This window comes from Lissotriton helveticus, chromosome 5_1, assembly GCF_964261635.1.
Source record: "Lissotriton helveticus chromosome 5_1, aLisHel1.1, whole genome shotgun sequence".
Taxonomy (NCBI): Eukaryota; Metazoa; Chordata; class Amphibia; order Caudata; family Salamandridae; genus Lissotriton; species Lissotriton helveticus.
Genome location: NC_136065.1, coordinates 1,739,413,440 through 1,739,438,697, shown reverse-complemented (window position 1 = coordinate 1,739,438,697; position 25,258 = coordinate 1,739,413,440). Strand labels below are relative to the sequence as shown.

The 25,258-nt window shown below is 41.7% G+C and overlaps 1 protein-coding gene across 1 annotated transcript in view; it reads left to right on the top strand.

Moving 5' to 3' along the window:
• Window positions 1-25,258, top strand: part of LOC144753809 (uncharacterized) — a 161,745-nt gene that overhangs the window by 27,913 nt on the left and 108,574 nt on the right. The window lies entirely within an intron of this gene.

Here is a 25,258-nt window from a genome sequence, read left to right as displayed (position 1 = left end):
AAGGAGTACTGGATGATGCAATTGTGTTTTTGAGTGGAGTAATGTAAAACCGCATAGAAGGCAGATCACATGGTTCCCATTAGATGGTGTTGAAAGTGGTTGGAAACACCCTGAACTCTCAACACTTTGCTCCCATAACTTTACAGGCACCATATACATATGTCTTATCCTTTATAGTGTATAAATCACACTTCATAGCATGATATCAAAGAACATAAAATCAAATAAAATGAGGCCATTTTTCAAAAAAATCTTTATTTTTTAAAATCTCATTGTAGTTAATATTGTGTGTTTCAATATTATTTATATTGTCTATGGGCCTAACTCACAAAGGTAATTGTATACTTTTATGTATGCTTACGATTGCTTGCTATTCACAAAGGTATTTTACTAGTAGTATCTTTACGACTGCGGAGTCTCCACGCACAAAAAGATAGGACTGTGTAAGTATACCTTTGTGAATCAGGCTCTATACATTCAAATAGTGGATGATATATAGTGTTTTAATATTTGTGTGTTCCATATTGTTAAATTTAGATAGGTTTGGCGGCAATATTTTTGTCAGCGATATTTGTGGGTTTTTTTGTTGGTGAAGTATAGGACTAGTATAGTACTATTTGGACGATATTTTGGTGAGTCATTATAATTTTCCCCCATATTCTGTCATGGAATCATCACTAAAATACACAGCACAGTATGTTCAATTGATGTTCATCAGTCCTGCAGTTGTATATGCTACGGACATTGCAGACATCATCACTCAGCACATCCTGGATGCATTCTTCATCTCTGAAACCTGGTTCACAACCTCCTCCACAAACATACAGGAGATCCTCATCCATGTTGGTTATAGCATCCAACACAGAGATTGAACACTTAAAACATAAGGAAAACGTGCATTCATACACAGGACATTCTGGCTTTGCATTCCACAGCACCAACATGCTTTGAGATCCTCTCTCAGCCTCCAAAACAGCATCCTATTGTCTGATCTGCAGACCAACTGACCAAAAATGTTCTTTGTAAAAGAAATCTCAGACCTCATTACTTGTGCCTGCATCCGAAACATCAACCCCACGTTCCTTGGAGATTGCAACCTTCCCAGCAACACAAAGTGCAGTAAGGAGCCTTTTACACACTTCTCAACATTCTGAAAATAAAACAAATCACCAATACCCCAATCCATTCAAAAGGCAGCACATTGCACCTTATCCTATATACCTAATATAGACTGCCATACACCTATTGTCCTGGCCTGTACTGACCACGTTACCATTGCCTTCACCAAGGCATATACTTTGTACTCAAGGACAATTAAAAACAGGAAAAAAAATATTCCACTCCATAAAAGATATCCATCTGGAAAAAATCTCAGAAGAACTAAACAACCTGGTAGAACATTTCCCGGCCACCACAGAGATCAGGATTCAATTTGACATATACATCACCACTTTGGGAACTCATGTTGAACACTGTGTTTCACTGGAACCCCATTCCATTTTGCCAAAGCTCATAAGATGAAAGCAAAGCGGTTTCTGCTTGGACTACTTCAGAACTACTGTACAATCCTTGGTCCTCTCTCATATGGAGAGAGGCAATTGTTTGTGTGGTGGTTGCCCTGATATCGCCCTAGCACTCCCTAAGAGTATCCTACACACAGCAGCACAGCACATTAAGGGTTCAAAAATAATTCACCCATATCAACAGTACATTTAAATACCTATACTGTCCCCCATATCCAGTGTGAATCATCTTCAAGAGCAGCTGCATGTTTTTTTTATGTTTATTGCGATTTTTATAGCGCACAACTACCCGGGGGTGTCTCGGCGCTCAATAAACAGAACGATAGCTATGACAGAAAAATTATTGTGAAAAAAACCAAGTTTTTAATTTCTTCCTAAAGCTAATGAGCGTTGGGGCCGTTTTGATGTAAAGGGAGAGTTCCAGAGTTTGGCTGTGGAAATCGTGAAGCATCTGTCACCCCAGTTGGCCTTTTTTGTTCGTGGAACTTTGAGCAGGTAAGCTGAGGAAGAGCGAAGCGTTCTTGGATTTTCAAGCGGGCAGAGGGCATCTTTGAGAAACTGTGGGCCTAAGTTGTTAATGGCTTTATAAGCAATGTACAATGCTTTAAACTTTGTACGGCTCCTGACTGGGAGCCAGTGCAGTTGTTGGATATAAGAGGAGATGGAAGTGAATTTAGGGATGCCTAGTAAAATTCTGGCTGAGGCATTCTGAACTAGCTGTAACTTCTTAAGGATTTTTTCCTGGGCGTTCAGAAGGAGGGCGTTACAGTAGTCTGTTTTGAAAAAAAATAAAGTGCTGATTAAGATTTTGCCGGCTGAGGTGGGAAGGTAGGGCAGAAGTTTTTTGATCTTTTTCAAGACGAAGATGGATGAGGAGACCACGGAGTTGACATGATGAAGAAAGGTCATTTTATTGTCAAACGTAACTCCAAGGTTACGAACCTTGGTGACAGGTTCTGGCAGAGCTCCCATCTCCGTTGGTCACCATAAAGGGGACCAGGTAGGTTCCAGTTTCCCGAATGTCTTCACCTCCGTTTTGGTCGGAATTTAATTTGAGACAGTTTGATGACATCCAGGAACTGATTGCCAGCATTCCTTCTTGGAAGTTTGCGGCAACTGATGCACCATCGTTGTGTACAGTTAGTACCAATTGGGTGTCGTCGGCATAGGTCGTAAGTGCAATGCCGTACGACCTTATCACCCTCGCTAAGTCCGAAACATAAATGTTAAACAATGTCGGGGTTAGCGAGGAGCCCTGTGGTACTCCGCAGGGAAGGGTGAAGGTATGGGAGGTGAAATTGCCCATTTTTACTGTCTGTGAGCGGTTGGCTAGGAAGGAGGCGAGGAGGTCTTTGGCCTTATTCTGAATGCCCATTGCTGAGACACGGTCGATCAGGGTGGCATGATCGACCGTGTCGAAGGCTGCGGAAAGATCTAGCAGTATTAGTACTGCCGCGCCTCCTTTGTCCACTGTCATCCTTATTTTGTCTACCGCTTTTATTAAAGCGGTTTCGGTTCCATGACCCTGTCTAAACCCAAATTGGGTTTCATCCAATAAGTTGTTTTTATCTATGAATCTGGAAAGTTGTATATTCATAGTTTTTTCGAATATTTTTGCTGGGAAAGGTAGACATGTGATGGGTCGATAGCTAGCTGGGAGAAGGGGGTCAAGTGTAGGTTTTTTGAGGAGAGGCTTAATGATAGCCTCTTTCCAAACTGAGGGATATATGCCGGTGGTAAACATAACATTACAGATGTTCGTCAAAGAGGGGGATATGGCTTCTGGGATGAGATTGAGAATGGCAGGAGGACAGGGATCTAAGGGTGATCCTGATTTAGTGCCAGAAATTAGTCGTCGGACTTGTTCCTCGGTGGCTGCTTCGAAAACCGATAAGACAGACACATTAGTGGGCGGCGATTGATTAGTAATGGTAGTGAAGGGAGAACGGGTGAAGGCTGAGAAAATGGAGGTGACTTTGTCTTCAAAGAAATTGGCAAGGGAGTTGCAGAGGGATTGAGATACATCAGGGCGAGGAGCAGGGGGGTTAGAAAGTTTAGTGACCACCTGAAAGAGTTCTCTTGCAGAATTTTTGGCCTGATTGATTTGGGAGGAGTAATAAGTGTTTTTTTCTGCGGTGATAAGATCTTTATATTTAGAGAGGGCGCTTTTGTATAGGATTTTTTCGGTAGGGTTGTAGTAGCGGCGCCAGTGTCTTTCTGAATTTCTGCAGTGTTGTCTCTGAAGATGTAGGGATTCCGTAAACCAAGGGGCCGAGGGGAGCTTTCTGGTACGATGGGAGGTTTTTAGAGGTGCTAACTTTTGACAAGCCATGTTTAGGCTGTTGAGATAGTTATTGGAGGCTAGTGACGGATCCGGTTCAGTAGTGATGATGCTGTCGGATAGCATAGAAGCAAGATGGGATGTATTAATGTTTTTCCAGTCTCTGAAGGAGATAGGAGAAGATGATACAATAGAGGATGGAAAGGTTTTAAGTTTTATGGAGAAGCAAACTGCTGAGTGATCCGTCCAGATAAGAGGGATCACATCTGAAACCAAAATGTGTGGATTACTGGTGAATATCCCATCGAGGGTATGTCCCGCTTTATGTGTAGGCTGATTGACAGTTTTCTGGAGGCCGACAGCTGATAGATCGTTAGTTAGCGCCATGGTATCAGGGTCACAAGTTCATTCAATATGGAAATTGAAGTCTCCCAGTATGGTGAAATGTGGAGCTCCGGCTGTGGCCTCGATTAAATTATTAAGGTTGTTGAGGAATTTGGATCTGGACCCAGGCGGGCGATAAAGTAATATGCCTTCAAATGATTGGTTGCCCGTGAGGCTGATGGAAAAGGAGAAGGCCTCACAACCATTATAGTTAAGATCAATGATTTTAACTTTAAGGTGGTTCTTATAGATGATGGCTATACCTCCACCCTTTCTTTTAATTCTGTCTAGTCTACTTACGCAGTAATTTTCGGGGGTGGCTGCTTTAAAGTCCGGGCCGGATGAGTCATCTCCCCAAGTCTCGGTAATGAATAGGAGATCTAGGTTATGTGACTCAATAAATTCTGAGATTTCAGTTTTGTGTTTGGGAACCGAGCGTACATTGATAAGTGCTGCTAAGCCCTGAGAGGGAGCGTTAGCCGAAAGGGTAGGGGTAGTGCATGTTGGACATTTATGAGGACCTATCATAGGTATTGTATGTAGCAGGTAAGGTAAAGAATGTGGAAGGTTTGCCGGGGTGTGAAGAAGTACATCTCAAATGTTGGATGTATAAAAGGGTTTCTTTATTCTTATATTAGGAAGAAAGGATCTCATCCACAGGGGACACAGGCAGGCAGCAACTGACACAGTCCTGGCCTCAATTGGAATCCCAACATAACTACATCATGAGAACATAACTACATCATGAGATTCTATAAATAACATTCTACAATCAGTAAGACACACATGCATAACACAGAGAAGGATACCACACACCTTCCCCTGAAAACACAAAAAAAAACAAAAAACAAAATTGCTATTTCAAAATATAATCATTTAGAGCAGTAGAAGCACGACTTAAATGTGTGCTTTTCCTGACAGGAGCATCAGACTTAACACTGTTTGTTTCATTCTTCTCAGTAGGACCTGAAAAAAAAATAATTCGATTCAAATTCCAAATTCTTCCATCATTTAGCTTAACAGCATTATGAAACAGTTTCGTGACATAAAAGGGAGAAGAAAACTTTGGCCCTGAAGATCTAGGTGGAAGACGAATTCTCACCCGATCTCCAACACACACCTTGGTATGAGCAACTGCATGTCTGCTATCAAAATTCTTCTTTCTCAGTTCTGACTTCACCTTTTGCTTCAATGGATCAAGGCCCTTGTTAAGATTTCTTGTTTCCACCCCTAAATTTCTCATCCAAGACTGAAATATAGAAGTGTTTGGAGTGCGACCTCGAAAAAGTATAAAAGGGATCTCCTCTGTGGTGGAATGTGGTGTAATCCTATAAACCATTACTCTCTCCATCAGGTTATTTTTCCAATCCGAGCCTTGATCTTTAGAAATCTGAATAGATTCCTTGAGTACGCGGTTGAACCTTTCCACCATTCCGTTACATTCCGGATGGTAAAGTGAACAACGCTTGTGTTTAACACCTTTACTAGCCAAGAAATCTTCCATTTCTTTTGATACTAGCTGTACCCCATTATCAGTAAGGATAGTTTCAGGAAACCCCTCCCTACTAAAAACATCACGTAAAAATTTTACTACATCCTTGGTCTCAATGTTTTGGGTGATTTTTATCTCCGGCCATCGTGAGAACATATCCATCATGACTAGCACATACCGTTGAGAGTTCCCAGAAGAAATGGGACCTAGGATGTCCAGGGCTACATCCTGCCAACAACGCACCGGCATATCCCTTATAACCATTGGTTGTGTCCTTGTCTTACAAACTTTGTCAGAGGAGCTACATTCAACACAATCACGAATCATCCGTTCTACCAGAAGAACAATACCTGGCCATCAGAAATGTAACCGTATCCTCTCCTTAGTTTTGGATATGCCTTGATGTCCTTGGTGGGCCAAAAGAAGAATTTTCTCCCTAATCAAAGAAGGTGGAATAAGCCTTGTGCCTCTCCACAACAAACCATCCTTTAAGGACAACTCATCCTTGACATTCCAGTACTTCTTGGCACTATCACTCAGATTTTTAAGACATAGCCACCCTTTACTTAACAAGTTACAAACTTCCTGTAACTCAAAGTCTGTACCCATGGCATCTCTCCAATCACTCTCTTGGATAATTCCTTCAACAATCTCACACACCTTAAACTCATCTATCTCCCACGAATCCTCAGATGATAAAGAGTTCTGGTCATTCTGCTCTACAACCAATCTAGAGAGACAATCTGCAACCTTATTTTTCACACCCGGTAAGTACCTCACATCAAATTCAAATTCTTGGAGAGCGATAACCCATTTGCAGATACGTGAAGAAATGGCATCCAATCCTTTTTTATAAAAGACCTCCTTCAACGGTTTATGATCCGTGTGAACCACAAATGAATTACCCCACAGAAACTTCTTCAATTTCCTAATAGCCCAATAAATACAAAGAGCCTCCTTCTCAATCACAGAATATGACAACTCCGGGCCAACTAAGGATCTAGACAGAAACAAGATGGTAATCTCTTTCCCATCCCTCATTTGCTTGAGCACAGCTCCTAAACCACGGGAACTAGCATCTGTGACCAAAATTGAATCATTATTAACGTCAAAACTTTGTAAAGAAGGAGCTAGACTTAAATCTTGTTTAACAAGTTCGTATTCCTTTTGGCATACCTGAGACCAAGAAAACTTTACCCCCTTTTTCAACAAAGCTCTCATGTTAGAAGTTTTATTTGCAAAATGAGGCACAAATTTGTTATAATACTCTGCCATACCTAAAAAGGTAACCAACTCTTCTCTAGACTTTGGCGTAGGCAAGCTGTGTATAGTCTTCACCAACTTTTCCTTTGGTTTACACCTAAATAGTCAATCTCAGTCAAATTAAATCTGCACTTGTTTTCCCTTAAAGTCAATCCTCTGTCCTCGAAACGTTCCAGAACAGATCTAACTCTAAGATCATGTTCACTTTGTGATGACCCGAACACAAGTACATCATCCTGATAAATTTTAACTCCAGTAATACCCTTCAATACATCCTCCATCACTCGCTGAAAAACAGAGGCTGCAGAGATTAACCCAAAAGGTAAGCGAGTGAACTTAAATGTGCCAAAGGGTGTGATGAAGGTTGTGAAACCCATGGATGCCTCATCAATCCTCACCTGATGGTATGCCGCCCTCAGGTCGAGAGTGGAGAACATGCAAGCATCTCCCAGTTGAGTTAATATGGTATTGATATTAGGAAGAGGATATTTATCTGCCACAATCTCTCTATTGAGACCCCTAAGGTCAACACAAAAACGAATCTCGCCTGAGGGTTTACGAGCTAAAACAACAGGCGAAACCCATTCCCTTGCCTCACATTTCACAATGATTCCATCACTCAAAAGTTTCTCTAACTCCAACCGCATAGGTTCCTGCATTGCTAAAGGAACGCTACGCACTTTACATGCCATTGGAACTGCATCTGTCTTCAAAATAATATTATGAACATAACCAGAAAGACAACCAAGCTTGTCACTAAAGACACTTTCGAATAGTCTTCGCCAATCAGGATAAGACCTCTCACTTTCACTCAAATTAGAGGTTTTTTGTACAGTTACCACATTACAGCCAGATGTACATGGAGACACATCATTTAAGATGGGATTATTTTCACTAGAGTGAGATTCTATATCTCTTAGAACGATGCAAGGATTTTCACCAGGAAGTAAAGCAAGATGTAAGTCTGCCTGATGAAACCAACTTAGAATGCTGTCCCCCCTGCAGGAGATGTAAATTTTACCTGCAGTAAGTCGTCCCTTGTAGTTAATTTGACCATTGAAATAACCCACGAGTTTAATAGGTTTTCTTCCATAGGCCAGTGGTCTTATGTCAGGTTTAAAAACTTTTACCTTTCCAAAAAGTTTCTCATCAAAGAAAACTTCGGGTATTAATGTGATTTTTGCCCCAGAGTCAAATAGCATTTTGACTTCACAATTATCAATGCGTACAACATCAACAGCACCTTTACACTTTTTCCCATTGAATAAGGAAATTTCACTACAATGTAACTCATCCGAATCAGGATCAAAGTCTTCATCAAATACAGAAATCTCACCACAATGTAAGTCATCAGAATTAGAGTCAGAGTCATCATCTATCAACACTTCTTTCACTTGTTTTTTTATTTTATTATTTGAGACCTGCAAGCCTTCGAGTAATGCCCTACCTTACCGCAGTTGTTACATTTAGAAGACAAAGCAGGGCATGACCTATCATTGGCTAAGTGATCGAAGGCATTACAACGAAAACATTTTAGTTTTGAACTAGTGGAGGTTCTGGAAAATTTATAAGAAGAAGGAGTGGAGCTGGACGTTTTCTTAGAGGTTCTAGTAGTAGATTTCAGGTCTGGTTTTTCTAGGGACTTATTCTTATTAACAACCAAGACTTTTTCCTCTGAGGTTTCTTTTTCTTTCTTAAAAACCTTTACACATGCATCAGAATGTTCTAGTCTTTTGGCTATGGCGATGACTTCATCTAAATTAGGATCATCTTTCTGCCACAATTCGTCCTTAATTTTTTCTAAACAACATCCTAACATGAATTGATCACGTAATCGTTCTTCCAAAGTACCTTCAAATTTACAAGTGGCAGCCAATTTACGTAAAGCCGTGACATAAGTCTCTATAGACTCCTCATCTTTTTGCATGCGTCTGCCAAAGTGGTACCTTTCTAAGATGGTACTCACTTTTGGCAAATAATGTTTGTCCAGTTTTTTAATGTTGACCTCAAATTCATTTAAATTATTTGCTTCCTCAGTAGTCAATTCAGGTAAATGTTCGAAAACATCTTGCCCCTCAGAGCCTAAGCAGTGCATTAAAAGTGCGGACTTCCTTTCTGCAGAAAGAGAAGTACCACAGACCCTTGCCTAATTTAAAAACACTTTTTTCCATTTGGACCAGCGAATGGGTGGGTCCCCTGGTTTTGAAAGGAAAAAAGGAGCAGCTGTAATGTTCTGCATAACTCACCAGGAAATATCAGAAAGAGTAAGCATAAAATGAGAGAGAAATAAATCAATACGTCAAACTAGCAATAGCAGGAATAAAATGACATCAAATATCAAATATCAAAATATTAATGCAGTAATTATCAAAGAAACAAGTTATTAGCACAACCTGTAAATAAATGATGAATTAGTTATTGAAGAGAAAAAAAAATATTAGTAGAACCTGTAAATAAATGATAGTTAAAAGGCTGAAGAAAAGTACTTTTTTTTTTTTTTTTTTTTTTTAGTAAATGAACACACATAAAAAAAATTATGTGTGTGAGTAGAACAAGCCTGTAAATCCCACAAAGTAAAATGTATTTAAGAGAAAAGGTTGATTGCACACAACAATTAAGCTGAGTGTGTCAGCGCAGAAAAGAGAAAAATTTCTGTATTTAAGAGTAAAGCTTGACTGCACACATCAATTTAGCTGAGTGTGTCAGCGCAGAAAAGAGAAGAATCTCTAAGTATTTAAATCCAGTTATCTGTCTTTGAATCCCACGAAGTACTGTGATGGTTTTAATATGGCAAGATAGAACACAGTTACCTTCCTCATATGTCATGTCCCATTTCAGGAAAAGGATTGATGAGAACGAAGCGCTACCGTAAACAGACACTCCGGTGAAGTGTTGCCAAGGCAAGTAACTGTTGTCAAGGAAGGAACTCTCTATGATGTCAGTGAAACGCAGCGTAGGGAATCTTGAGGCGCAGCGTTAGAAGCGTTAGAAGAAGCGTCACTGAAGGAGCGTCACTGAAAGAGTGTCGCTGAAGCCTGGAGCGTGATAGAAACGAGGAGCCTGGAGCGTGACAGAAGTGAGGAGCGTGCAGATGACGGTAATTGTTTATTTCTAAATTAAACGAACTGTAATCTCGCAGTCGCGACAAGGAAGTATTGAAGTTGACTAAACAAAGACTCCAGCCGCTCAGTCTTTCACACGGGAAGTAGTCAAGTTCTTTACTCAGCAGGAAGTAAGCAGCTACGCAAACAAATTGTTTCAATAAAGGGTCGAGCTGTACAGTCCTTCACTCGGCAGGTAAACAAGTTCTTCACTCGGGAGGCAGTTATAAACGCATGAAGACAAATCAAACGAACTCCTCCATGACTCGCCTCATAGATAAAAAATTTATAAATGTGACAAGTCCAAAGAGTCTGTTGCTTTTAAAATTAGTGACAAACAGACTGACACTTTCAAGCCTCAAAGAGCACTAGAGAATATCGAATAAAGTAGAATGAAGTAGAATCTTGTTATTAGGTTGAGTCTTAAAGTCCAAACAAGTAGTGCAAAATACCTTGAGTTGAGGCTTGGTGTTGAGATCCTTTTGAGAATTGTCTTTCAAAATGAATGTTGAAAGTAGTAAGGGAAGTCTTCATCCCAATCTCGTTGCCAATGTGAAGAAGTACATCTCAAATGTTGGATGTATAAAAGGGTTTCTTTATTCTTATATTAGGAAGAAAGGATCTCATCCACAGGGGACACAGGCAGGCAGCAACTGACACAGTCCTGGCCTCAATTGGAATCCCAACATAACTACATCATGAGAACATAACTACATCATGAGATTCTATAAATAACATTCTACAATCAGTAAGACACACATGCATAACACAGAGAAGGATACCACACGGGGGCTTACGATTCCGGAGTTGATCTGAGGTGTATTTGATTACTGTCGGGGTTTGAGCGGTGCAAGGCACAATAGGGACATGAGGGGTGGACCTGGGCCTGGCCTCGGCGCAGACGAGCGCAGACAAGCTTGCCTTAAGCGTGCCTTCGGCGCGCAATCGTCGCGCCCGCTGCGCTCGTCCGCTGCGCTTCCGGTGAGTATACATGTTTTATGGGGTGAAGAGGATGTTGGAAGGGGGTGTGTCCAGCACAAGTGGGCGTGTCCCGTGGGACCCGTGAATGGTGGCAAGCAGCACAAACACCCACCCGCGGCAACGATCACTCGGCTGTGCGGGAATGCCTGTGACTGCAGTGATTAGGTGCCCAGGATAATGGTGAGTCTAAAAACACACAGAATCACAATACAAATTTTAAAAGTCAATGCTGTCGTAGCTCCTGGCTTTTCGCCATCGCTTTCGCCATCACTTATAAAGTCCACAACAACAAGACCACTGTATACTTAGTAAAAAACTAACCTCAATTGGGGAAAATGGCAGAGCAGGAGCCTGGATATTGCCAGACTGAAGAAAAAGCATTGCCATTTATGCTCCCAGGATCTGAAACCACATTCCTATCAGCAATGATTCTCCTACAATTTAAACAATGTTGATGATACACATATTTAAGGAGTACTATCCCTGAACCGACAGTCTACCCTTCACCTTCTCCAAATTAATATATTTTTTGGGTCCATTCCCCAATCGTGAGCTTGGTTCATTCTCTAAAGATATCAATAAGTACATACATACATACCTGCAGCAACTGAGTCAGTTACAGTGGTCCTTCTGAGTATTTACAGAGACACCATAATGAGGTCTTTGTGGTTCCTGGAGAGAAGAAGAAGCACCCTCCTAATTCAGCAGAGGACAACATTGCCAACTTGCGGGGGCTAAAATCTTCTCCAGGTCTTGGAGGACACACATTGGACGACACACATTTTTTACTGTGAAAGTCAAAGGGGAGTATTTGCTGAGTAATGTAGGGAGAGTCATACTCATGAAAGCCGGTGTGACATTTTGTTATGTTAGATTATACTATTTCCATTTTAATGGCATCACAACTCATTGTCCTTTTTGGCACCTCTATAAAGGAAGAAATTGATATATGTCTGGGGTTTGTTTCTTTGTAGCCAGCTGGGTCTTATTCAAAGATCATTTCCCACCAATCACTGGAATGTAGTTGATCGGACTCAGCATTGTTGGCTAAAATGAGCTACAAATGACGTTTCTTTATGATATTCCAGTACCACATGTACCACATGTTTACCCTCAAAATCTTGATTTTACCTCTTACCAAGTCCATAGAAAACATATGCAAGCAGGGGTGAACAATTGTATACATAGCTCACAGTGCTTCGGTACCTTGCTTTGGTGGGCACCCAGCAAATGCTGGATAGAAACCAGTGATACAGCCTCCTGACTGGATTTGTTTACAACCACACCATTACTGCCTCTCATATCACATGGTCACCATACAAGTCTAAATAGTTATGTTAAAAAACCTACTACAACCCCTATATGGTCAAACGTACCCAGCTAATTGTACATGTGACAGCTGCACCTCACTTTAAGGGCCTGGAGAAACTAGATATTCTTCCTGTGCACAGAAACTAGTCTCATGAGTCTCCTGATAAATGCTTTACAACTAAGTTTGAGGAAAACAAAAATGTGATTAAAAAAATAATGGGTTAAATGCTTGAATTAATTCCAGGCTCTGGTAATGACTCGTGACAGCATCCAATGTTTTTTTGTTGTTGTCCATTATAATCAGACAGGCACCAGACATATCCAATTCATCCTTGGTCCAGGGCCTTTAGTAGCAATACAGCCTGAACTTCCAGGCCTGGAACACAAGCAACTCCACACCGCTTTTGGCTATGTGGGTATTATCAGTGGGTGCAGCTTGCTTCCAGTGCAGTACAGTGAGCACAGGTGCCAATGATTGAGATTGATTCAAGCATTCCAATAAGGCTGATATCGGTCAGGGGGTTGCTAGTGTTACGTTCTCGAGGGGGCCTCACCTATGAGGAGCAGGGTCGGTACTTATTTGCATAAGGTGGGCCTCTGTCTAGAGCGGCACATTGGGTGAAAAACGATGGACTGGAATGTAGCCTAAGTGATTAGAAAGGGTGGACGGTAAACTCCGCACCAACAGCGAAGTTCGTTGACTTTTGCCACTCAAGTGCCGAGTTCATCAAAAACTCGCCTACCACCACGTAGAGGAGTTTACCGGCACCCACCACTAGAAATTACATCCATTGGGGTCTCCCTCGCAGGTTCGATACCTGCTGACTACAGAATGCATTTTTTTTGCATTTTCACAAACATTTTTATAGCCTATCGGTTAATATTTGACGAAGGAAATATAAGCAAGAGCATTTTGTGTCTTTTGAGCGGTGAAATCCATGTCTTGTGATCGGTGAAATCTGTGCCAACCCTGTTGTGAGAGGACAGAGCAGTGTTGATGGTGGGGAGTGATGACTGCTGCTATCCTTGTTCTTTTCTTTGGGAACTTTGTCACAGTGACGATGCTGAACTGAGTGTGTTTACTTGCTCAAAGCAGGCTGGGCTCACTAGCCACTGGTGGTTCTACAGTGTTCTTCTGTGCACATGATTCTGCTGAAGTTGGGGGTTTGGTGCATCACTTAACTAACATTTAGCATATTTAGGGGACTTCCTTGATCCTCAATCTGCTTTAGGGTATACAATGCTTAAGTCGACTCTGTTTTCATCGAAATGCGAATCCAAGAAGTTCAGTGGCACCTAGCCTCATGCTGCAGCCTTTCACTGATATAACATGGTGCTCCCCTGTGATCCAAAATATGATGTAGAGACACAGCAGACCTATGCCAAGTGCAAACACAAACATAAACATTAACAGACAGATAAGCATTAAACAACACCCTTGCATATTCTATGCATATACATGTAAAAATTAAGAATAGTGCAAGTATATTTTATCTTCACAAAGATAAGACATTGTACAAATTAATTTCTTATAATTAACAATGACTTAAGAATATACCTACAAATCTATTAATTTAGTTATGTATTTCGTTTTCTATATTGACAAACATGTCCTCATGCACAACTGGTCAGCACCATGCTGGACCGTAATGCATGCACGCTGAAAGCGGATTCACTGCGGTATCACTGTGGGTGGAACTCCGTGAAATCCTGGAGAGAATTTGTGTAACTCTGTGGAATTTGCAGAGTAAAACTCTGCGAATTCTGCCCACCCCGGGTGATCAGCAGTGACTGATATTAAGTCAAGTGTTCCTCCATTAACTTGTTTATAGCAGCTTGGTGATGGAGGTAAACTGACTGCAGAAAATGCATTCAGTTATGAACATTAGTAGAAGGCAATACTTTCTAGTTTCTTGAAAAAAAATAGGCTACATGAAAGTAGAGAAGCTTTATGTACCAAGTCAGAAGAAGATTACACTTGTAAACTATGCTTGGCGGACAAGGCATCTCAAACTACTATGTGACTTAGTAAGTAATTACATGACTGGGTAGTGGAACATTGCGCTCTGCTGTTATGAAGTGATCAGGAAAGCCTTAAAAGGAAATAGTATTTAGGGTGCACAACACCCTACCCCTCCTCTTTAGATTAGATCATAAAGTCTCAAGAAAAGACTTAACTCGTGTTACTTTTTCCAACAAGCATAGGACACACTCCAAAAGAATGACGACAATGTATCATAACCAAATATTGTCTTTTTCGTGTCCTAATTATTTTTTTTACAAAAATATCATCCTATTAGAGCTAATAATAGAAAACAACAACAAATGAGACATATAGAATTAAAGATGGGTCACAGTGAATAACAGGGACATTTCTTCTTCAAGGGGTTCTAAGCAATATGAAATAGACGATGAGAGTGGAGTGAAATACCCCTCTGTTATTTACTTTTTACCCATCTATTTTTTATGTTATGTGCGACCCTCAAAATCATCTGTCCCTGTTTTCAGCTGCTATGCAGGGGCAGATGGATAATGGAGGAGTTAGATAATGAGCGCATAGTTTGAGTTGTCTATGATGTCACTCAGAGCGCCAGGATGAAAAACATCCATCCTATTTACTTTTTATCCGTATATAATTTTATATTATGTATGTACCCCTAAAATGATCTGCTCATGTTTTCAACTGCTGTACAGGAGCAGAGGAATAATGGGGGAACCATACATAACAGGGCCTCTCTCCTGTGCCGCAAATCGAAAAAACCTCGCCTCCTCTACCACTTCCCCAACACTCTCTGTGCCTTTCATCCCACTCTTCGCCTCTCCCAAAGCTGTGCTTGCTGCTCTCCATTGGGGCAGAGAGCCTGGAATTTATGTACGACACAGCAACAGTTGTAAACAGTTTTTGTTTCCCACAGTTGCTACATCATAGTAGGGAGATTTAGAGTCTGGTATTCACACTAGTTGCTCTCAGTGAAAGCCCTACATAACAATATGTTTATAAACAATATTTGAGACAAAATGTATCTATCAGATGATATTTTGAATCTGAATGTTTCATACTTTGTTGTCTCACTTTGGTGTCTTTGCGGAACAGCATGTCCCTGTCCCCCCTTTTGACCAGCATTCTTTTCAGATCCAAACTAGTTGTTCATTTCAACTCCTCATTACTTCAAGTGGAGAAATTGCAATTATCAAGTGTAGACTCTAACGATGGTGTACCCTAACATTCCACTCACAATGACATACAATTCAGTTTTGTTTGTTGCTGCTAAACACACACAGCCTCTCGCTAACCTGCTGACATGCTCAACTAAAACATTCCCATAGGATCTTACAAGCTTCATATTTTATGTTCTAACGCAAAGTTTTATGAAAGCTCGAGCATGTTTCCAAACCCAAAAGGTCAACGTTATTCCAATACCTTTGGCTTCCCTTTTCTGGAAAACATTTCTTCAAGAAACCCAATCACTGTAGCTGTGCGAGGGTTTTTCAGAAATTTGACTTGAATCCATCTTGATAATTAATCAAAAAGGACATGACTAACTTTTGACTGTGAAACAGTCCAAAGAGGTCTATACCTAACCTAATCCGATGTCATTTAGGTCTACCAACCAACCCATATTGGCGTTTTACTGCAGAAGAGACCCTTACCTACTGTCCTGCATGCTTTACAATTCAATGTATGTCTTTGAACTGCACTTTTTATAAATTAACGGCGACAGTTTTGACCCCACCTCCCCCTTTTGCACTGTGTCTTTCCCTTAGAGCCTATATGCACAAGATCTCCTTGTGTATGCAAAAGTGCAGTTTACGTTTCTACCCTCTCACGAGAACCTCATATTTAATAATAGAATGTTCTGGTGATACATTGGAAAATTACTGAATTTTCCTTTGTAAATATCTTTGTTTGAGTTGATGTTGTTGATGTTGGGGGTTTTTATATAGCGCACTGTCACTCCAAGGAGCATCTTGGCGCTGCGATTTCATTGCTAGTGGATTAGCAGGGTTTTTTGTCTGAGTCGGCGATGTTATATGCAATTTAGACAAGAGATTTGCAAGTTGATTTGGCTAATCCGTAAATCCATGTTTTTAAGGATTTTTAAAGATCTGTTCTGATGTAATTAGGCGAAGGTGAGCAGGGAGTGTGTTCCAGGCTTTGGCTCCTAGAACTGCCAATGATTTTCCACCCTTAGTGGCAAGTCTGAACTTGGGGACAGTCATCAAGTTAGCCGTGGCTGATCTGAGTTCTCTGTTGGGGTGGTATCTTTGAAATTTGTTGGACAGATATTTTGGACCGCGTTTGTGGAAAGATCTAAATGTAATCACAAGGATTTTAAATAGTATGCGTTTCTGAATGGGAAGCCAGTGCAACTTGTCTAGAGCGGCTGATGCTGATGATTTTCTGGGCCACCTGAGGACCAGCCGCGCCGCTGAATTCTGAACCATCTGTAATTTGTGCAGGGTCGATTTTGCCACCCCTGCATACAGGCTATTACAGTAATCAATTCTTGATGTTACTAAAGCAATTGCTACTGTACGGCGGGCAGACAAAGGCAGGTAATCAAAAAATTTGCGTAGGCCTTTTATGATGTTGAAACAGACGGCAGCTACTTCTTTAGATTGTTGCTTAAAAGAAAGCATGTCATCAAATTTTATGCCCAAATTTCGAGTTGCACTGATGGTATTTGGGGGGGCTTCCGCATCAGATGGCCAACCAGAGTGTGGAGAAAAGAGATTGTTTTTCCCAAATGGTAGGATCTCAGTTTTAGCAGAGTTGCATTTGAGGTGATTGTCATGCATCCAATTGAAAGTCGCAGTCAGACACTCTTTCAGAACCTGTTCGGCTTTTTCTGTATCATCATCCAGAACCAGGACCAATTGAGTGTCGTCTGCGTATGCAATAGTACTCACATCATAGGAAGCAATGAGATTGATCAGGGGCGCCATATAAAGATTGAAAAGAGGAGGGCTCAGACTTGAGCCCTGAGGCACCCCTGAGCCAGTCTCTTTCTCCTCCGAGTGGAACTGTCCTAACATAGTTATCTGTTTTCTATGCTGCAAAATATTTTTGAATCATTTCAACACGGTGTCCCCTATGCCAGCCTCAACCAGGCGATGTAATAGAATGGCATGGGACACCGTGTCGAATGCTGCAGATAGGTCGAGGAGGATTAAAACTGCCTTCCTCCCTTGATCTAATGCAGCTCTTATGGTTTCTGTTGTTGATAGTAGTGCTGATTCTGTAGAGTGGTTTGCTCTAAAACCTGCCTGATTTGGATGTAGAATATTATTTGCCTCCAAGAATGTTGAGAGCTGTTTATTAACCAGGGTTTCAGCACATTTACATAGAGCGGGGAGTTGAGAGATGGGTCGCAGATTAGTTAGAACAAAGGGATCGTGTAAGGTCTTTTTTTGCAGTGGTTTTACGATCGCAGTCTTCCAGGTGATGGGAACTTCTCCAGATTGGAGTGATGCATTGACAATGTTATTAATCATGGGGTTCACTTCATCTTTAATTGCCTGGATCAGTGAGGGGGGACAAGGGTCAAGCGGCGAACCAGATTTAATTTTTGACATAGTTTGTGAGGAGTCTGCCAGATCAATTATAGCGAAGGTGTTCCATCTGGTGATCCCGTGGTTTTTACTTTGTACCGTGTTTTCATCGTTTAGAAGGATAGGTGGGAAATTTTTGGTAAGACTAACAATTTTTTGTTCAAAATAATTTGCAATCTCATTGCAAAAAATCTGTGAGGGTGGTATTTCCTGTGATATGAATTTAGGATTTCGAAAACTTTTAGTAATACGGAAAATTTCCTTTTGGTTGTTCTGTGAGGCTTCTATCCTGTTTGTAAAGTAATTTATTTTGGTACGTTTAATTAATGCATGGTAATTTCGTCTTGCTGTTTTAAAATTATCCTGATCGTCATTGTTATAATGCTTAAGCCATTTTCGTTCTAGTCTACGAACTATTCGTAATGTATTTTTTAATTCATTGGTGAACCAAGGAGCTGAAACTTTCCCTTGTTTGAATTTAGATTTTCTGGCTCCCCCAGAAGTCAATTTCTCCCCTATAGATCTCATCCATCTCTCATAGCTAAGGTTATCTGTAGCAGCATCTCCAGTTATCAACGGTTTGTTCTCTTTCGCCCAGTTAGGAAGGTCTGGGTGCTCAATGATTTTTGTCCAGCATGGAATTGGCTTCTCATTTCTTATTATGTCTGATTTAACAGCTTTGGTTTCTTCGGTTTTGAGATTAAATGCGATACATTTATGGTCGGTCCAGGTTAGGGGTAGGGGAGTGGAGACTTTAATAGTGTTGATGTTGGAGCAAACACAGTCTAGTACGTGGCCCGCTTTATGTGTGGGGTCAGTCGTGAGAATTGTCAGCCCCAACACATGTATAGTGTCTTTAAAACATAGTACGTTTGGGTCGCTAGTGCTGTCAAGATGTAAATTTAAATCTTCCAGTAAGGTGAAGTTAGCGGCCTTAAGCGTCAGACTAGTAAGTACTTCACCCATACTTTCAAGGAAATGGCTCGCTTGTCCTGGTGGGCGATATATTAATGCTCTGGAGAATGTAAAGGAGTCATGTGCCTGTTGGTTAAAGGCTAGACATTCGGCTCCTTTGATGTCGGATAGTTCCGAGATTTTACATTTAAGGGTCTCTCGGTGTATGATGGCGATCCCCCTCCTCTTTGTATAGGTCTATCAAGTCTCTGTATCGTGTATCCAGGTGGCAGTGCGCATACAATGTCTGGGCTAGACCAGTCTTTGAGCCATGTTTCCGTGACCATGAGACAGTCCAGATTGCTTTCTGAGATTAAATCGTGTATGTGTAGTGCATTCTCACACATAGAGCGTGCATTAATTAGTCCTCCATTAATAACCTTATGTATAATTTTCGAAGTATGCTTTGAAAATGGTTGAATATTTGTTTACATGCAATACAACTAATAGGTCCTAGCCACTTATCTATTTCTAAGGCATGCTGACATTGCAGGCGACTATGGTTAAGTGACAGTAGGTTTTCTCTAGAAATCCGACCTGAATACATTTTAATCAGCAAGGGCAGCCCCCAGCCCGTCCTTAGCGCGGACGGGTGCAGACGGGCGCAGACGGGCGCAGACGGGCGCAGACGGGCGCAGACGGGCTGGACTTAGGGTCGACTTCGGCGCGCTTCCGGCGCGCCCGCTGACCGCGTCCGCTGCACGGAGGCGTCACCGTATGTTTTATAGAGGAGCCTCGAGCGCTAGAGCGCTGGGGCTGTGTGTACGCCCAATATGGCTGCTGAAATGCCGCCTCCCACTCAGCACCTCAATCGGCTGAATATGGGGCGATTCTGGCTATTTTTGGCAGTGAAGTTGATGCGATTATCAATGGGCAGTGATTTTGTTAAAATTCAAAAGCTTGGCGGCGCAAAGTAATTTTTTAAAACACAACTAATAAATTTCAGGCAAAACGCTAGTAATGCTCTAATCTATCTCCCGGCTTTCCGCCTCAGTCAATCTAATCGGCAGGAACACTCCTCCTGAGAGCCACGCTGACCATGAGATGTATACAGAACCCTTGTAAATGAGCAGGTACTGTACTAGAAGTCATCATGGCTGTAATGATATCCCTGATTTCTGGAGTATCCTCCCTTGCTCTCTTAAATACTGGAAAGGGAGAATGCATACATAATGTGCAATAAATCTTTTTAAAGTTAATGATCACATTTCATTAGTGATAATAAGGAAAGTCTTATCTCTTCTTATATGGTTACTAAAGATTGCTAATGAGATTTATTGTGAGAAAAGTATGCTGGTCCTGCTCTAGACCTAACACTATCTTCCAAGACTAAGCATTTACTGTACATTTAACTACCCCATGAAAATCCATGCTTAACACTAATCTCCCTGCTAGTTGAGTGAGATGAACTTGTTCCTGTGAGTAAAAGAACTGCTGTGGTTCTTTCAATAAGGACTGCCTAACATCCCTTCTGTCTGATTAAAAGCTTTGGCTTCACCCTTGTGTCATATGCAGATGACACACAGATCATCGTCTCTGTGAGCAACCCGGCTAGCCAGACAGCCACTAGGTTCTGTGACTGTATGAGTCACCTCGCTAGGTGGATGTCAGACAACTGTCTGAAATTTAACTCATCTAAGACCGAAGTCCTGCTGCTTCTTTTTGGACCAACAGCTGACCTTTGAAAATCAAATCAATGCCACCACCTCTGCATGCTTCTTCATTTTGAAGATTTAGAGGAAAGTCCTCCTGATAATTCCAATGGACTTAACTAAGACGGTTGTCTCAGTATTGATTTCTTCAAGACTTGATTATTGTAATGCCCTTTTCTCCAGTGCTCCACGCCGGAGCATTAACAAACTTCAAACTGCCCAGAATGCAGCGGCTAGATTACAGTTGGGTATCTCCAAGTTTGTCTCAGTTTCCTCAGTTCTGATCAAACTCCACTGGCTTCCAGTAGCGAAGAGGATACAATTTAAATCATTATGTATCGCTTTTAAATGCCTTAAGAGCATGGGGCCATCTCAGCTGATGACATTTCTTAAACCTTACTTTCCGGCCAGAGCCCTTGGATCGGCCATCATCGGGAAACCTAATTGTTCCCAGAATCAGTAAGGTAAGATGGGGCGGCAAGAGCTTTACAGCCACAATGGCACGCCTGCGGAATTCCTTGCCTTTCACCCAAAAAAAAATGATCTCTTTAAATTCAGGAAAGGCCTCAAAACCTGGTTGTTCTCGGCTTAATTCTCTTACCTTCTCTGTACTGAATGCACTGCAATTAGTGCCTAGACAACCCAGGGTATTTGTCGCTCTCTATAAATTTCTCATCATCATCATCTTTAGTGAAGTGACACTTCTTTAGAGAAGTTGTCAACACTGATACCCGCACTTTTTTTCTCAATAATATTCCTGTAAAAAGAATTTTCATAACATGTAAATGTTATATTAACTTAATTGTATTGTTGTATTTATATAGAGTTTCATAGGGCCGATGAGGTAAAAAAGCGCTCTGATTTTCTGCTGGTCCCTGGCACCCCTACAAAATGCATAGATGTTAGGGTGTTGGATGTAATTTGGCCAATGTGGGAGGTGTTGGGTGAGGTGCATCAGATTCAAAGACATGCTTCAACATGGTGCAGTGAACGTCATTGCGCATAATGATGAGGTGCTGCAGAGAATTTGAGAATAGGTGCAACCTTGTACTTACTATTTGATTAGTGAACAGTTTCCTAAGGTTGAGCTCGTCATAGAGCACATTATATGGAGCAGACCCAGAGCTGATAGAGTTCCAACTCATCAGAGCATTGTTAATCAACCAGGGTATATATCTCTCAGAGTCCACCCAGAAATAAGAAGATGGACAGCCACTGGAGACATTGTTAAACAACCAGTTTATTTCTAGTCCTGAACTGGGGAGGATAAAACATGTAGGATGCAAATTCACAACAGTACTCCTGTAGTACCCTTTTTCATACTTTCACATATATACATATATATCTATATGTATGTCTTTGCGAATTTGTGAATTGGCTCCAAAATTTAAAATATAGGAATGAAGTGTTAATATTCAGATAATATTCATATACAGTTAGCGCAAATAGGAAAGACTCTGCCCTCTATGCACTTTTTCTAATTAGGTTGGATGTTTCCAGGCTGATTTAAAAAGGCCTATAAGAGAATGTAAAACAGCACTTATGTAGTAGCACTTCCTATAATCATAAATGATTCTGTGAATTGGCCCCAGAAGCATCTACAAAACACAAACATAGGGGCAATAGAGTAATTTGTCTTTACACTAAAATGATGGTAATTACAAAATGCCTAGTAATCCAGATGGGACCAACGCAAAGGCCAAGATCCTGCCAGATCAGTAAAATGATGCCAAATGTATGAGGTAACAGAAATGAATTTCGGTGAGATGAGCAGGAACTATGTAACTTTTTCAAGGAAGGGATAGTGCCACCTATTTTACATATACACATCATGAGCAAGGTAAAAAGTAGAATAGCAATTAAAGTTGGTAACCTGAACGGAAACTACACCTTCACCTACTCTAGCTAGGCTGAAAGCGGACAAGTTTTGAGCAGGGGTCCATGCTCCAAACCGCCTTTTGCTGTGAAAGGCTGCCAAGAACAAGCACCAGTCAGGCAAGCCCTAGTGGACCTCTACATATGTAAGGGTGCAACACAAAGCACATGAAGGTTGCTGTCGTACGAGAACAAGACTCAGGCAGCATGTCCTGTGTCACCCTCCTGGCTTCACCACGAGCCCAGTACTTTTCTTTCAGGATCCTTGCTTCTCCCACACTTTTTTCACATGACATTTTAGGGTAAGAAAGAAGAAATGTAGTGAAAGGAGAATTACCTTGCTTCCATTATTTCTGCTGGGACACTGACCTGGCATAGATGTGGTAGGGCTACTTCTTCAATCCTATTCCAGCTCTTCTTTGATCTGTGAGTCTCACAAGAACAGATTTGAGAATATATGCACAAGTTAAGTTTCATTTATATTCCTCTCCCTTTTCAACTCACCTCCACCATGCCTGGAGAACTCTGTTCTCCCCTCTAGCAAGAGACCTTTGATCCAAACAGTGGTACCCAAACACTGTTGTTTTAGGGTATCACATACTGCTGAAACAGCCTATCAGGAAGTAGTAGCTAGCGAATTGTGTTGATTAAGTCTTCAAAACACTGTAGCTCACGCCTGTCCTGGGAGAAAGGAGTATGTTGCCTACTGTGTTTATCCAAAAATGCTGCCCATGGGTCTTGTAGGAACCATCAATGAAAAATTAAACTACTCTATACTATCTTTTAGGCTGTTTGCATTGACTTGAGCTAGCCGCCTTGACTTCAGGATACTTGGTTCCATCCTATTGACCCTTACCATTGTATAGATGTCACTTGCAGCTTGATTTATGTCAGTATTATGGGGTGGAAGGAACTATTAACTTTAAACACCCCTACCTTTGCCTAGGAATGTGCTACCTTGGTGGCAAGTGTGTTAGTTAGGATGAGTCTACTGCACACTATAACTCAGGTCTGAGCTTAAAACTGTTTTGCACACAGGCATTCCATAATAAAGAATTTTGCCTTATATATATATAATATATATATATGAGGCAAATATATATATACCTAGGGAGTGGTATCAGAGTCAAAGTCCAGGATTAACTAACCAGCCTGTGAGACCGGCACTGATGACGGCCATTCCGGCTAGAAACGCGTCTACCAAAGCGTTTCACGGACTGTGAGGACTGAGCTGTGGTTTACTTAATAAATCCCCTGTTTGGGCCCGGAGCTGTGTCCTGCTTGCTTTCTAGCGGAGGTGAGCGCTTGTTGTGGATTTGTATTACCGAATTGCTGATACCGGCTGAGGACACCCGCTCTCGATCTGGTGCTCCACGTTCATCAGCAAAACTGTGGAGGAGTACGAGAAGTGCAAACGCGGCGCCCCCCCAAGCAAAGTCATTGCCATTTGGCGGTTATTTCAGCGAGGGGAGAGAGTAGGCCGCATGGTGCTGACTGATAAGGGTACGAACAGAGGCTTAAGTCGGACAATCAAACCAGGGAGTTGTGTGGAGATACATGGTCCAGCGCCATGAATTTGGGACATCACTTGGTGTTTTGGTCTTTCCCCATCACTGAATGCGGTACCACGATGGACTACAGTTCCCATCATGCAGTTCTCCCTGAGCCACAAGCACATATTCTAAACCTGCATTAAGGAGGAGGAGCCGAGAGACTGCTACTTAGGGAGTGGTCTCAGAGTCAAAGTACAGGATTTACTAACCAGCCTGTGAGACCGGCACTGATGACGGCCATTCCGGCTAGAAACGCCTCTGCCAAAGCGTTTCACGGACTGTGAGGACTGAGCTGTGGTTTACTTAATAAATCCCCTGTTTGTACCCGGAGCTGTGTCCTGCTGGCTTTCTAGCGGAGGTGAGTGCTTGTTGTGGATTTGTATTACCGGATTGCTGATACCGGCTGAGGACATACCCTCTTGATCTGGTGCTCCGCGTTCATCAGCAAAACTGTGGAGGAGTACGAGAAGTGCAAACGCGGCGCCCCCCAAGCAAAGTCATTGCCATTTGGCGGTTATTACGGTGAGGGGAGAGAGTAGGCAGCATGGTGCTGCCTGATAAGGGTACGAACAGAAGTTTAAGTCGGACAATCAAACCAGGGAGTTGTGTGGAGATACATAGTCCAGCACCATGAGTTTGGGACATCACTTGGTGTATTGGTCTTTCCCCATCACTGAATGCGGTGCCACGATGGACTACAGTTCCCATCATGCAGTTCTCCCTGAACCACAAGCACATATTCTAAACCTGCATTAAGGAGGAGGAGCCGAGAGACTGCTACTTAGGGAGTGGTCTCAGAGTCAAAGTCCAGGATTTACTAACCAGCCTGTTAGACCGGCACTGATGACGGCCATTCCGGCTAGAAACGCGTCTGCCAAAGCGTTTCATGGACTGTGATGACTGATCTGTGGTTTACTTAATAAATCCCCTGTTTGTACCCGGATATATATATATATATATATATTCACCAGTCACAAAGCAATAAGAAATTGCCGGCGCACTCCCCTCCAGAAAGAAATGTTACCACTCCATTGTCAGATGCAAAGAAACAGGTTTATTTTTCCATAATCATTCGCATGGTGTTCTGAGCTGGATGTAAAACCCAACGCGTTTCGACGACAAACTCGTCTTGATCACGGGTACCACCCATGTCTAAGGTTGTGCTTTAAATAAAGTATGTACAAGTGCAAAAACACACACAAAGTGAAAACCAAAACATAGATGTAGGACTTCACAGTAAATGCTTGTTGCAAACGGCGGCCATCTTAAAGAGGGGTTTTCATAAAAAAACAAATGTCAAAATTATTCTATCTCCTCAAAAACTGAAATAGTGTA